Genomic DNA, 13,603 nt, shown 5'->3' on the forward strand with positions numbered 1-13,603 from the left:
TAGACAGACGGACAGACGGACAGCGGAGGTTTAGTAATATGGTCCCGTTGTCAGCCTTCAGGTATGGAACCCTAAAAACGAACAAATCATGATAATTTCTTCATGCAACTTAGTGACTTATAAACGCGAGCGAAGCAAGCGCGAGTTTTTTGCTCTAATTATACAGATACTTATATCGAAAAGCGAAGAATTATTCAAAAAATACATAGTTTTCTTTGAATTTGTTACTTTAGGTAGGTATTATTATTCAAGGTATATTATAGTACGCCTAGCCTATATTAGTAGTAGGTATGGTTAGAATGGTAGGGCCGGCCCTGACTACAAAGTTTGTCGTTACTTTACCACCTGGCCAGATTTCAGCAATCTGCTCAAAAGAAACAAAATATCATAAAAAAACATTTTATTGAGTGTCCACGGCACTTCATATTTTAGTATCAACATTCTTCATATTTTAGTATCAATTTTATAAACTTTATAGTAAAACCAAATATTTTAGCAACCAAGGTTATTGACCTAATTTTTGATTCTTAAAAACATCAAAGGGGAACGCTTAACTGTTTAAGCGGCTATAAAGTCTTAGAAGTGGTACACAAGTCTTACTAAAGACGGGCATAATCATTTTCATTATTTTTCTTTACAGTGATTTCATATGCGATTTTTCACGGAAAGTGATTTTTCAATTTTCGCACTTGTAAATCGTTTGCTACATTAATTTAACTATAGTCGGCGACAGGTAGAGATAGCATTGGGGAAGGGAACGCCCCGAACACCCGCACAGCCCCCGCGCTAACCAGATGCGGGCGAGCGCGGGTGACGTGCGGGGCATCCCCCCGCCTCATACCCAGATTGCCATCTTAACCTGTCGCGTATCAGAACCTCGGATCTATGATCAAGAGCGCGAGTTAAAAGGGAAGTTATATAAATTTTCAAACTTTATAACTGTGAGATTTTGCTTCGTGATTTTGCATATGCTACTTCAAGTAAGGTAGCAATTAGTGTTATTTATAATGTGATTTTTCACATGCTACCTGTGAAACGGTTCGTCTCTTTTAATAAATTTTACATTGCAAGTACTCGTAGGTACATATTTCCGGTAAACAGTCGTTACGCTTGGTTGCGTACGGGATATCGACCCAAAGGAACACGGAAGACATGTAAAAACTCCGCCCCAGCTGAAGAATCAGTCCCATTGTTTTTCATTTAGTATGGTAAAAGTTATAAGAGTTGACGATAATTTTTAGATTGTGCAATTAATTTCGTTAATTTCTTCATCATCCACCAGCCAATGTCCATCTGTCTAATATAATCTGACTATCAACAGTGGCGGATTTGCCACGGGGCCGGGGGCAGTAGGCTCGGGGCTAGGGCAGTCAGATATTAGCGGCAGCCAACCGTGACGAAAAATCACTGATGATATGATAAAAATTGGCAATAAAGTAAATTCATTATGTAATAAGTAGTATATTAATTATGATGGGTGCTGAGAAAGAGGCGGCTGGTACCTACTTTACCTACTTACTAGGTACCGGGGCCTAGGGCGGCCAAGACTGCAAATCCGCCGCTGACTATCAATGTGCTAAACACATCTCCGCTCTGGTGTATGGTCTTATAGACAAACTTTTTAGGGTTTCGTACCCGAAGGGTTCCAACCGAGCTCTATTTCTAAGCCTCCGCTATCCATCTGTGCGTATGTCAGCGGGCTGTATCTCATGAATCATAATAGGTAGAGAGTTGAAATTTTCAGTGTTCAATTTCCGTTTCTGTTATAACAACAATTAATAAAAGACCAAGATGACGAATTTTAAAATGTCTGCCATGCAAATTAAAGAAATGAAAAGTAGCTACATAGTGTTTATATCTTGTACGATGGCACGAACCCTTCGTGTGCGAGTTGAACTCGCACTTGATCGGTTTTTAGGGTTCCGTACCTCAAAAGAAAAAAAGGAACCCTCAAATTATGAAGACAAGAACTGTCTGTCTGTCTGTCAAGAAATCTACAGGGTACTTCCCGTTGACCTAGTATCATGAAACTTGGTAGGCAGGCAGGTCTCATAGCACACAAAAGGGGAAAAATCTGAAAACCATGAATTTGTGGTTACATCATTAAAAATGTGTTCATGAAAAGTAATTAAAATTATTATATAATAATTAAAAACTATTATAATATAATAATTAAAAACTTTCAACGTAAGATACGAGTAACTATATCAAGTGGGGTATCATGTGAAAGGGCGTTACCTGTACATTCTAAAACAGATTTTTATTTATTTTTAGGCATAATAGTTTTTGATCTATCGTACAAATGTCGACAAAAAACGATTGTAGAACGGAACCCTCGGTACGCAAATCTGACTCGCACTTGACCAGATTTTTTTGTAGCTACAGTGGGAACGATCGTTCGAAAGGCCTGTCCTATCCTATGCCATTGTAGTTTGTAACGCTAATCACTCATAGTTTAAACCCGTACCTTATTGTTTGACGTTCCATTGATTTATAGCTGAAACCTCGCCTTTATTTCAGTTCTCAGAAAATCATCATTCGGTCTTTACGAGTCAACTCAATTTGTTTGTGGTTGCTCGGTTGCTTGCAAAATGCTCGGGTTAATTCTGCTTCTGACAAATCTTTTTGCAAAAGTTAGCTTTATCGAAGTAAAGTTACCGGGAGCGAAGTCCCTTCCTTTTGACGGCCTCCCTGGCGCAGTGGTAAGTGCTGTTGTCTTAACAGTGGGAGGTCCCAGGTTCAATTCCTGGCAGGGTTTTGGAATTTTATAATTTCTAAAATTTCTGGTATGGTGGGAGGCTTCGGCCGTGGCTAGTTACCACCCTACCGGCAAAGCCGTGCCGCCAAGCGATTTAGCGTTCCGGTACGATGCCGTGTAAAACCAGGGCATGGGTTTATTAAAAATTGCCATACCCCTTCCAGGTTAGCCCGCTTCCATCTTAGACTGCATCGTCACTTACCACCAGGTGAGATTGCAGTCAAGGGCTAACTTGTAAGTGAATTTAAAAAAAACACAATCACACACAGCTACAGGACTCGGAGTGCTTTCCACTGAAGCGGAGCGGAGTGGAGTGGAACGGAGCCAGGACAAGAATGAATTAATTAATGAATATTATACTAATTATACGGAGAAGTAAATGCTAGATTCAAATTCAAAAGTTTTTTAGGTTCGTTCTGAAAGAACCCACGTCTACTAATTAATTACTTACTTAGAACAAAAAATTTATTTTAAAATTTACCTACCTATACCTATAATACCTACCTATACCTATTTATATAGTCTACATCTCAGCCTACTTCTTAATCTTTAGTCTATACTCTATGACAATGTTACAACTCCAGATTGGACTAGTTAATCGTTTTGCGATTACTGTAACTTGAAATAAAGCTTAACAAAACTTGGTAGGTATGCACGATACCAAGTACATAGAACTTATAAACTGTCTATTGTTATAACTAGAAATTCCTAGAAATATAATCATGGCTGCATCATTAATCACATCACAGACCATTAACGGCGATTACGCACTGCACTTCTAACTTCCGTCATCCGAGTTCTATCCGTCATCCGTGAGAATACCAGCGATTATCTACGACATAATCTCATAAACTCCCATACAAAATAAAAAGGAATGTATTTTCATGGACACGGATCGGATGGGTGCGTAACCGCCGTAATAGTCAGATGAGAACGTATTTATTTAAAACTTTTTATAGCTTATAGCTTGAGCCTCCCTTTTTATTAAGTTTGACTCTCACACAGACGAATGATTTAAAAAAATCTTTTTCTATAAATCCCATTCAAATCGAGTGCAAAATTACTCCGCACTAGAGTAACCAAGCTTTCTAAGTTTTCTCGGAATAGTCCTATCCGTACTTTTATAATTTGAAAGCGTGTTTTATTTAATTGTTACTTTATGTCTTGTTTAACGAAAGCACATACAGTACGCGGTCGAAAGTAATGTACATTGACCTTTAGAAGGAGATAGCAGATTTGTAGAGCGTTGTCTCTGTCGTTGAGACCAACAAAACGTCATTTAGGTATGAGTCAAACAAGCCGAAATGTCATTCTAAAGACCGATGTACATCACTTTCTGCCGCGTACTGTAGTTAGCTAGCATCATATAGACAGGTCTAAGATATTTTATAATTCCAGTTAAACAAATGGTTCTAAAAGACCCCTATGGGATTTTTAAAAAAACGTAAACTAAATACACGCCGATGAAGTCGCGGCCAAAACTAATTTTAAATTAAAATACCTACTTGCAATAATGTTGTCTAAAGTTTGAAAATGTAATGCCGTATTTTTAAAACAGTCCGGGTTTTGGAATCGATTTACATTAAATTGCGAACTCGGCCCAAAGTTTTCTCTCTTTAGAAGTTAAAAACTTTTATGGTATTCATTTGTTTTTTTATTTTGTTGAAAACGTTCGGTTTCATAGATGTGATCCGAAAATATAACAACTGTAACTAATTTTATTTTCAAAACTTATGAATATCATAAAAAGTCAATAAAATAATATATTTAAGAAATTACTATATTATTTTTAAACTTATCTGTTGTAAATCGCGCGTAGCGAATTATATCAATAATTCACTATTTTTAAGGAATGAGTTTTAAACGATTGTAATTTTAAAAAAGAAAAAATACAATTAGCTAAATGAGCACATTTTCTACCACAGTAAAAAATAAGTAAAAAAATAAATTATTGGGTGATTTCCTGAATTTTGTACCATTAACCTAAATAAAAGCTTTATTAATAGCCACCCTACTCCGGGGCAGACTGCAATTGATGGCAGTGGCTGACCCATATACTCGTACCTACCTATTGATCGGATTTCTCTGTCTAACCTATTTTATTGTGTCTGGGAATGACCGAGATAGATACGTTTTCACATTTCGTCCGCATTGTTCATTTGTGTAGGTACCTACATATTTCCGATGTTATTGCATACGGAGTGGAAAATTGGTTGGCTTATAAAAATGTTCAGGGACGCGGTTAGTGGAAATTAGGGTTTTTCCTGAAAGCCTTTTCCCTGTAAATAAATAACAGAAAACACCCCTGATGTAAAATCCTACGTAATATGATGATGCCTGCGACTTCATTCGGATAAATTTACTTATGTTTTGAAAAAAGGTATGACATAATTCAGATAAAATATACAATGAATTTGGAATAATTTGTTACATTTAAAAGTAGTCGCTGAAAATAATTGAAAAAAAAAAAGAATTTAAATCGATTTTGTCCAAATTTTTTCCTTTTTTTACTTTACGGCTCTCGAGTCTTTTTATGCCTATCGCAAATGCCACGACTGCAAAACAACAGGCAACCTTTTTTCTAAAATAGAAGATTTTTACTATTAAATGGCACATATATCATGCATAGCTATATGCATATATATATATCATGCAATAGCTGTAGCATGCATTTGCATGCTACAGCTATTAGATTAAGATCCTGTATTGTGTTTTTTCAATGTTTACTTTGTGTTGTGTGCAATAAAGTGTAAAATAAATAAATAAATAAATAAATATATCATCTCTGTACATTCTGGAGCACGCGTCCATAGAATTTTTGGCCATCTACTTTGAAATGGAGATAGGACTATACCTTGGATTACCACATAAGCTACTTTTTATCCCGTAAAAGCCATGGTTCCCGCGAGATTTTTTAAACATATTATATCCACGAAGATAAAGTCGCAGGCATCATCCAGTATAGGAATAATAATAATACCTATATTGTAAACCCCAGCTAACATAATATGAGCTATAGCGCCAGTGTCTACTATGCTAAGAGGTACAAGTGAAATATTTTTGTTAAAAAAATACTAGATTATGTATAGTTCGCGACAGTTCGACATGGCAATCGGTGTGGGGACGCCCCACATATCCACACAGCACCCCGAGCTATAGCCCGGTGCTGAGTGGGTGTACCCTCTAGAACTCATACCCCGATTGCCGTGTCCACCTGTCGTGAACTATAGGTACTTGATTCATGAATTAAAATAAGCTTACCTTAACGGTTTCGTCAGACCAGCACACAAGGCCGTTTCTCTGGTAGCCTCCCGACGTGTCTGCGCGGCCGCCGCCGCATCACAAGCCACCCTCACCGAAACAAACGCCCCACCACCGCTTCGATACTCAGTCCCTAACAAACTACCCCTACTGGCAGTGTCAACTATACAGCAAACATTGTGAAAAAAATTAAGGCAAGTCCATTTCTAAAGCACCTAAAAAGTCCACTAAAAGTTCTCAAGTCCGTTAGGCGTTCGAATTTATCGATTCAATCGATTTTTTTGTATTTAAGTCGCCGCGGACCGCGTTATTACCTATATTCGAGTTTGTGTGTGTTATTTCGCGGCGAAGCTCGCGTTGCATACCTGTCCCGCTCCATATAAGGCGCTGAGGGAGTGTATGGATCGACGGTCCCTTTCACACAAATCGCGGCGCGATAATCTGTAACAAATGAAATTTGGATTAGTATTTTTGTGTTTTAATAGCTTGAGCTAATTAATTAAATTATCAGAGAGAGAGATTCCGATTTCCTTTTAGGTCCTTCTACTGTCGACAAATTGATTGTCACCCTAGGCAGGTCTAAGAAGCGCATTATTTTTATGAAGAAATCTTTATTTTGATCCTCCTTACCCGTAGTCTTCAAACTACCAAGTCTTAAATAATTCATTTTATTACTAAGTAGGCAGAGAAGGCGCATTTTAAAAAGTACTTAGGTATCCTTAGATTTTGCAAGATTACCTATCGCAAACCTTGCAAAATATTACCTAACTTACTTAATGATATTGTTTCTTTTTTTTTCTATAAGTAATTGCGGCACATATACTAATATCTCAGAAATAAAAAAAGAGAAAAACATCAGTTATACTATCATGCAGATCATGCAGTGTGCCTAACTAGATTTGTTTGAGCCCTATACAGGCAAATCACCGCAACATAAACTGCGATTCGACGCTCAGTCTTTAAACATTAATAAAGAGAAAAGCTTAGCCCGATTAAAAACAAAATCAATAAGTCTGTAACGACACAAAGTAATTTTTTTTTTGTATTTGTATTTTTTTTTTAAATGAAAATATTACAATAAAACTTAAAGCTAGCCTTATCTAATTACTATATAAATCATGACCGCGTGAAATGGTGCCAAGAATACTGGCTGCATTTCCGCGCTGGACAGCCAGGCTGATCCGTTGCGCAAAAAATGAGCCAGCCCTTCTGTTACCAGATGAGGTAGTACAAGTACATTAAAGTATGTACCTAGGTATGCTTAGTTAGGTTCACCTAAACAAGCACGAAGTGGCGCGAACAACAGCGAACCCCGCAATACAAGTAGGCTCATCAATTTTGTGCCGCGCCGCTTAACACCGCACAGCCTCATTAAGATAATTACCTAATCTTGCTTATCCTGGAGGCTGTAACGCCTAACGGATCTGTGGTTGGATCTCATTTAACTTCTGAAATGAAGCAAGTTTAAATCTCAAAATTGGCGAAGTGACAACACTGACAACTAAAAACGCGTATGAATTGATTACAATCAACGTTAACCCAAGTCGGTAACTGGATGGATCTAATTTGAAGGTCCGAATTAGACTCCTTGCGTCAGTGAGCACGTTCAGTCCCGGTTATTATCTGATGAAGGAAAATATCGTGAGGAAACCTGCAATCTGCATGCCTAAAAGTTCTCCATAATGTTCTCAAAGGTGTGTAAAGTCTGCCAATGCGCAGTACGCCAGCGAGGGTGACTATAATATTATGGCATACACCATTCTCATTCGAAGATAAACTTAAGGCGACAAGGCTCTCTTGGCACTTGAATGACATTGACAGGGGGGCGCTGTTGGAGAACAAAGGCTTAGAATATTACATAATACTCTAAGGAATATTCTAACAAGAACAAAGGGGGACACTAATCTTTTTTTTAGTGATTAGATAGGTACTTACTTAGGTATATGCTTAGATAGCTTCGTAAACTTTATCTAAGTATACTTCTGCCACAAAATAAGTCAGATCTTCACACTTTGTATTGTATAATAAGTTGACATAGTAAGTTGATTTATTGCAGCCATCTTGCAACATCATGAATGTAGTCTTCTTACCTATAAGTATTACGTTAGACTTTCATTTTTATTTATTTATCATAAGATCATCATAAGTCATACTTACTAACTTCTTCAAACGTGGGTTTATATAAGTTACAGCAACTTAATTTTAGAAATCACAATGCCAGATATTTGATTTTTCAAACGATGTATTTCGATGATTACTTGCGTGTTTACATTTATGGCGTTAATTACACTTTGTCTTCAACACTTATGCACACCAAACTTTTCAACTTCTTTAAAATTTTAGCGTTTAAAGTGTCGTGATTTCCATTGTACAAACTAATTTTATTACCGAAAATAGTCGGGCTAACGTCGACTAAATACCTAATTAAAGGCGAAAAAAAACAATATGAAAACTATCTCACATCCATTTACAACAAAGTTTTACATCAAATTCTAAAAATGATTTAAACACAGAGCACATAATTTCATTTCATAACTTGGCTGTCACACTGAAACTGCGGTATCAAGAAAAAATAGATTTTCATTTAAAATGAGGGTAGGCAATAAAACAATACACAAGTTCCTTCGCAGCTTAACAGGTGGCGTTACGTGTATCTGAATTTCTTATGTACCGCATAATTGGAATCCTTAATCTCGCTATTAAAGTTTTTAATTTTTTAGACTATATAAGAAACATTAGACGTAGTACCGTTGAGTGGTCCATTCCTACGCAGTGAATCAGTCTTCGGGAAGCTGACCTAAGTTCCCGATGCCTTGTTCTGCCAACACTCTTTCCTTCTGTATGTGTTCGATAACCATTCAAGTTGAAAAAAAAATCTGGTTCTTGACCGTTTAGAGTTAATCTCAACACCACTGATGTAGGATCTTTGACCACTTTTTGTATACCTTGCGCGAATTTATATTTCTTAGTACTTACCTATGTTTGATCGTAGATTTAACACAAAACAAAAGTTCTTTAAATGTTTGAATATATTGTAGGTATTTATACCTATACATACATATATATTTACATACCTATTTATTTGTGATGTATTTTTTATACCTACATGCGGTAATATTAATTGCCTAAATGCCAAACAACAATTATTTTTTGACATAATAATTGTCTTTATGATATCATAAAGACAATTATTATATCAAAAAATAACATCGATATGAAATATTGCGAGTAGTTAAAACTCGGCCTCCTATTGTAGAGGTATGGGGTTCGATCCCGGGCATGCACCTGTATTTTTTCGGAGTTATGTGCGTTTTAAGCAATTAAAATATATCATTTGTTTTACGGATGAGGAAACCTGAATCCCTGAAAGTTCTCCATAATGTTCTCCAGTTTGCAGTCTACCAAATCGCATTTGGCTAGCGTGGTGGTGGTGCTACATGTGATAATTTGATGATGATGACGACCATGATGATTTCAATGTTTATTTTGAACTTTAGTATCTTGTTTTCGTTTTTTTTGAGTGCAATACCCAAAAACTATCTAACTATCAATCTATTTTGTTATCTTAGGTACCTATATAGAAAAAAGTTTGATTCTCTAATCCAAACAGACGTAGCGCGATCTACGAGAATTCTCGTAGACCCACCGATGACGTCATTTGATCGCTCGATCACAATCTGCATATTGTTTGCAAATAATAATTTATTATTATTATTATCGTTTCAGAATCGCCGACGCGTCGCCCACTATAATTTCCGCATCGTAAAATAACTCGTAATATTTAATCTGTGGGACTGAGAAAAGCCAGCTTTGATTTTGCTACTTCCTGTTCCTTCTACTACCTACTGTATTTTCAGGGTTTCGTAGCACGGTACCGCCGTGCCGTGTGATGACGGCAGATAAGAATGTGCCATGTGGTGACGGCAGATCAGCCCCTCGATTGTGTAAGAAAAATGTATGCATCGTTATCATAATCGTCAAAAAATTCTGCCCTTTGATTGGTTGATTCGCTGTTTACATTTTTTCACAGCCAATTAAAAGGCAGAATTTGTTGACGATTACGATAAAGATGAATACAATTTTCTTACACAATTGGGGGGCAGAATACAGTTGTCACCACCCCTCCTTTTCCCGCGGATGTCGTACGAGGCGACTAAGGGAACATAACGCAGAACGGGCAGCAGCGTCCTGTGCTATTACTACCTACTAACCTACCATCTACTGCGATCACCAACTCGTCTGCCCAGCGTGGTGATTATGAAAACTCCCGTTTCAGAGAGACCTTTGAACAAAAAAACTTTGGCATTTATAATATGGGTAAGTATATTGATGTGGGAGACAAAAACGCCGTGGAGACAAAAGTTGTACGTGGGTATGAAAAGAAATCGTTATAAATGCAAAAATAGAACATGCTTTATTTGCAGTGACATTTTTAAAGTTCAACGCGTCAGTGAAGAGCTGAGACGTCACAGTACCACGCCCTCGAGCTAAGCTGCGCTCGGCACAGCTCCACTATCGGGATTCGCAAATGATTCGAGTTCAGCCAAATTTTACGGCACTTGTTCGGCATACAGCAAATCAACTGGCCACACTTCGGGATACGGCGAATGTTTTGTGATTAGCAAATTTTTTAAAATTTCAAGACGTCAGTGAAGAGCTGTGACGTCGCCTTACCACGCCCTCGAGCTTAGCTGCGCTCGGTGCAACTCCACTATCGGGATTCGCAATTTTTTTGAGTTCAGCCAAATTTTACTGCACTTGTTTGGCATTCAGCAAATCGACTGGCCATACTATACGGCGAATGTTTTATGATTGGCAATTTTCTTTTTAAATTCAAGGCGTCAGTGAAGAGCTGTGACGTCACCGAACCACGCCCTCTAAGCTGCGCTCAACAGTGTCATAATTATTCACCCTACACTGTTCTAAGGAAGTAACAGTCCTATACTAAGCACGGGTCCGGCCGGGGTCTCCTCTCAGAAGAAGAAGGGTCTGGCCAACTGTGGATTGGCAGACTTCGCACACCATTGAGATTACGGAGAACTCTCAAGCATGCAGAATTTCTCACGATGCGCGATGTTTTGAAGCAAGTTATCCGAATAATATTTTATAAACTGTACCTATTTACTTAAATATAAAATGGCTAGGTATGACTAGTGATAGATTGTGGGAGACAAAAATATCGTATAGACAAAAGTTTCCCGTGTTCGTGTAAAAGAAGTAGTACATAGGTATAAGTGCAAAAATAGAACATGCTTTATTTGTTGGTGTGACTTTTTTAAAAGTTGAACTTAAAAAAAAGTCACACCAACAAATAAAGCGTGAAGAGATGTGACTTCCCCATGACTCCGTATGGAAAACTCTCAGGCATGCAAGATTCATCTCATACCGCAAGATTTTATAAACACCTAGGTATAGTAGGTACGCGACCGGTCGAGATGGCAATCGGGGTATGAGGTGAGGAGACGCCCCGCACACCCGCACGTCACCCGCGCTCGCCAGCATTGGATTAGAGCGAGGGCTGTGCAGGTGTGCGGGGTGTTCCCCCTCGATTGCTATCTCGACCTGTCGCGTGCTATATATCCACGGACGAAGTCACCGGCATAATCTAGTAAAATAACTAAAAATAGTAAAAAAAATAGAACTGAAAATAAAACTAGGTATTCTAGGTACCTAGTACAGTCTACACTGAAATGCTAAAATATAAATGGATGCGGGCAGAAAAACAATACTTTTTATTTCAAAATTTAACTTCTTTAAATTTCAAAGCAGTATTTTTTGTATTATTATTAGGAGTATGTTTTCAGGGTTCATATTATGTATGTATGTGAGTTTCTTTATTCCATTATAACTTCTAAATGCCTCATCAAGTTTGGATGTTTAGGGTATCGTTAGAATCCTCACATCATCTCGAGCGCCACTGACTATAATTTAAAAAAAAATATGGCAAAGTAGTCGTGTTTTTATTTTTTTATTTCAACTTGTTTCCTATGCTCCACTATAAATAGCACCCACTAGTAGCTAGTGAAAACTGTGTTGAAACTCTGTACTTGTGACGTCATCGTGCCACGCCCTCGAGCTACAACGCATTCCCAACGTCATAATTAAGCTTAATTAAACCATTCAAACAGTTAAAAAAAAGTTTAGTGTGAAAAAGAATTACGTAATTCATGCTAACCTATTTTTTATTTTTTATTCTGAAACAAGCCCTTGACTGCGATCTCATCTGATGGTAAGTGATGAGATGACGAAGTGGAAGCGGGCTAACTTGAAAGGAGTATGGCAGTTCGCTAAATCGCTTGGCGGCACGCACACAGCCCCCGCGCTAACCCGATGCGAGGGAGTGCGGGTGCTGTGCGGGTGTCCGAGTCGTCCCCCGCCTCATACCCCGATTGCCATCTCGACCTATCACGTACCTACCTACTATAAATGTTTTTGTTACGCAAATTAAAAAGTGTTAAATTCTCGAATGTAACTTTTTATGTTATTAGTCCCGCAAATTGCTATTGCACTGGAACCATGTCGTCACATCGAAATGACGTCATTTTGACGTCAGCCGAAATAAAAATACACCATCAGCTCGAAACTTCAGTCTAGTGCGGACGTCACTAAAATGGCGGCCACGCATTAGCAATTTGCGAGACTTACAAGAAAACTTGGTCACTGAAGTTTAGGTACCTACAACAGTAGGTATAATGTTAATCGAATTTTTCGTAATTTACATTTCGGTGTACCGACGGACTAGAGAAATCCTCTGTGGGACCTAATCTGGATTATCCGAAATTCATTAGCAGGTCCCCTGCTACCACAGAATTTAGAATAGGGTTTTTAAGCGCGTAGATTTATAGAGAAACAATAACAATTTCATTTATGTTAATTTTGATGCTAGACATATCTCGTATGAACGCCCAGTTCTATCAACGCACAGCTCAAACTACTGGACGGATCGGGCTGCAATGCAGACCGCTATTATATAAATGCGAAAGTTTGTTTGTTGGTTTGTCGTTCAACTCCGTAACAGACCAAGGCATGGATATAGTTCAAGACCTGTACGAGTGACATAGGTTAGGTACTTTTGTCCCGGAAAATCGAAGAGTTCCCACGGGATTTTAAAAACCTAAATCCACGCGGACGAAATCGAAGGCATCAATTAGTAGGTATAATATATTCCACAGTATCCATATAGTTAATACCAAAGACTGACTACCATGTCAGAGATCAACAGAGCAATCTATGATAAAATATATATATATATATATATATATATTCCACAAGTTTTAAAACTCAAAAGATCTACCCACCGCACGTACATAATATAGTAGAAATATAGTAAGCAGTAGATTAGTACTTAGTAGATATAGTAGAAAACAAAACACTACAATATCAGCTTACTGTCGCCGACGATCTCGACGGCTCTCTTGAGAATTAAGTCAAGGATTAGATCTGATCATGGAATCTTAGGTCGTTGCGGGGGTTGGAGGGGGTTGGGGGGTGTCAGAAGGGAAGGGGAGGGGAGGGTCAAGGGCGAACCGCCGCCTCTGCGTCGCTCCACTAACTAAACCGACTGTTTACCAAAAGCTTTGTTAT

At 38.0% G+C, this 13,603-nt stretch overlaps 1 protein-coding gene across 1 annotated transcript in view; it reads right to left on the reverse strand.

The window, feature by feature from the left end:
• The window catches only part of PMCA (plasma membrane calcium-transporting ATPase 3), a 257,807-nt gene that overhangs the window by 220,795 nt on the left and 23,409 nt on the right, over positions 1-13,603 (reverse strand). Inside the window, exon 2 of the mRNA XM_034980852.2 lies at positions 6,020-6,460. The gene's annotated coding sequence lies outside the window, so the exon portion shown is untranslated. The remainder of the gene's footprint in view (positions 1-6,019; positions 6,461-13,603) is intronic.

This window comes from Maniola hyperantus, chromosome 23, assembly GCF_902806685.2.
Source record: "Maniola hyperantus chromosome 23, iAphHyp1.2, whole genome shotgun sequence".
Lineage (NCBI taxonomy): Eukaryota > Metazoa > Arthropoda > Insecta > Lepidoptera > Nymphalidae > Maniola > Maniola hyperantus.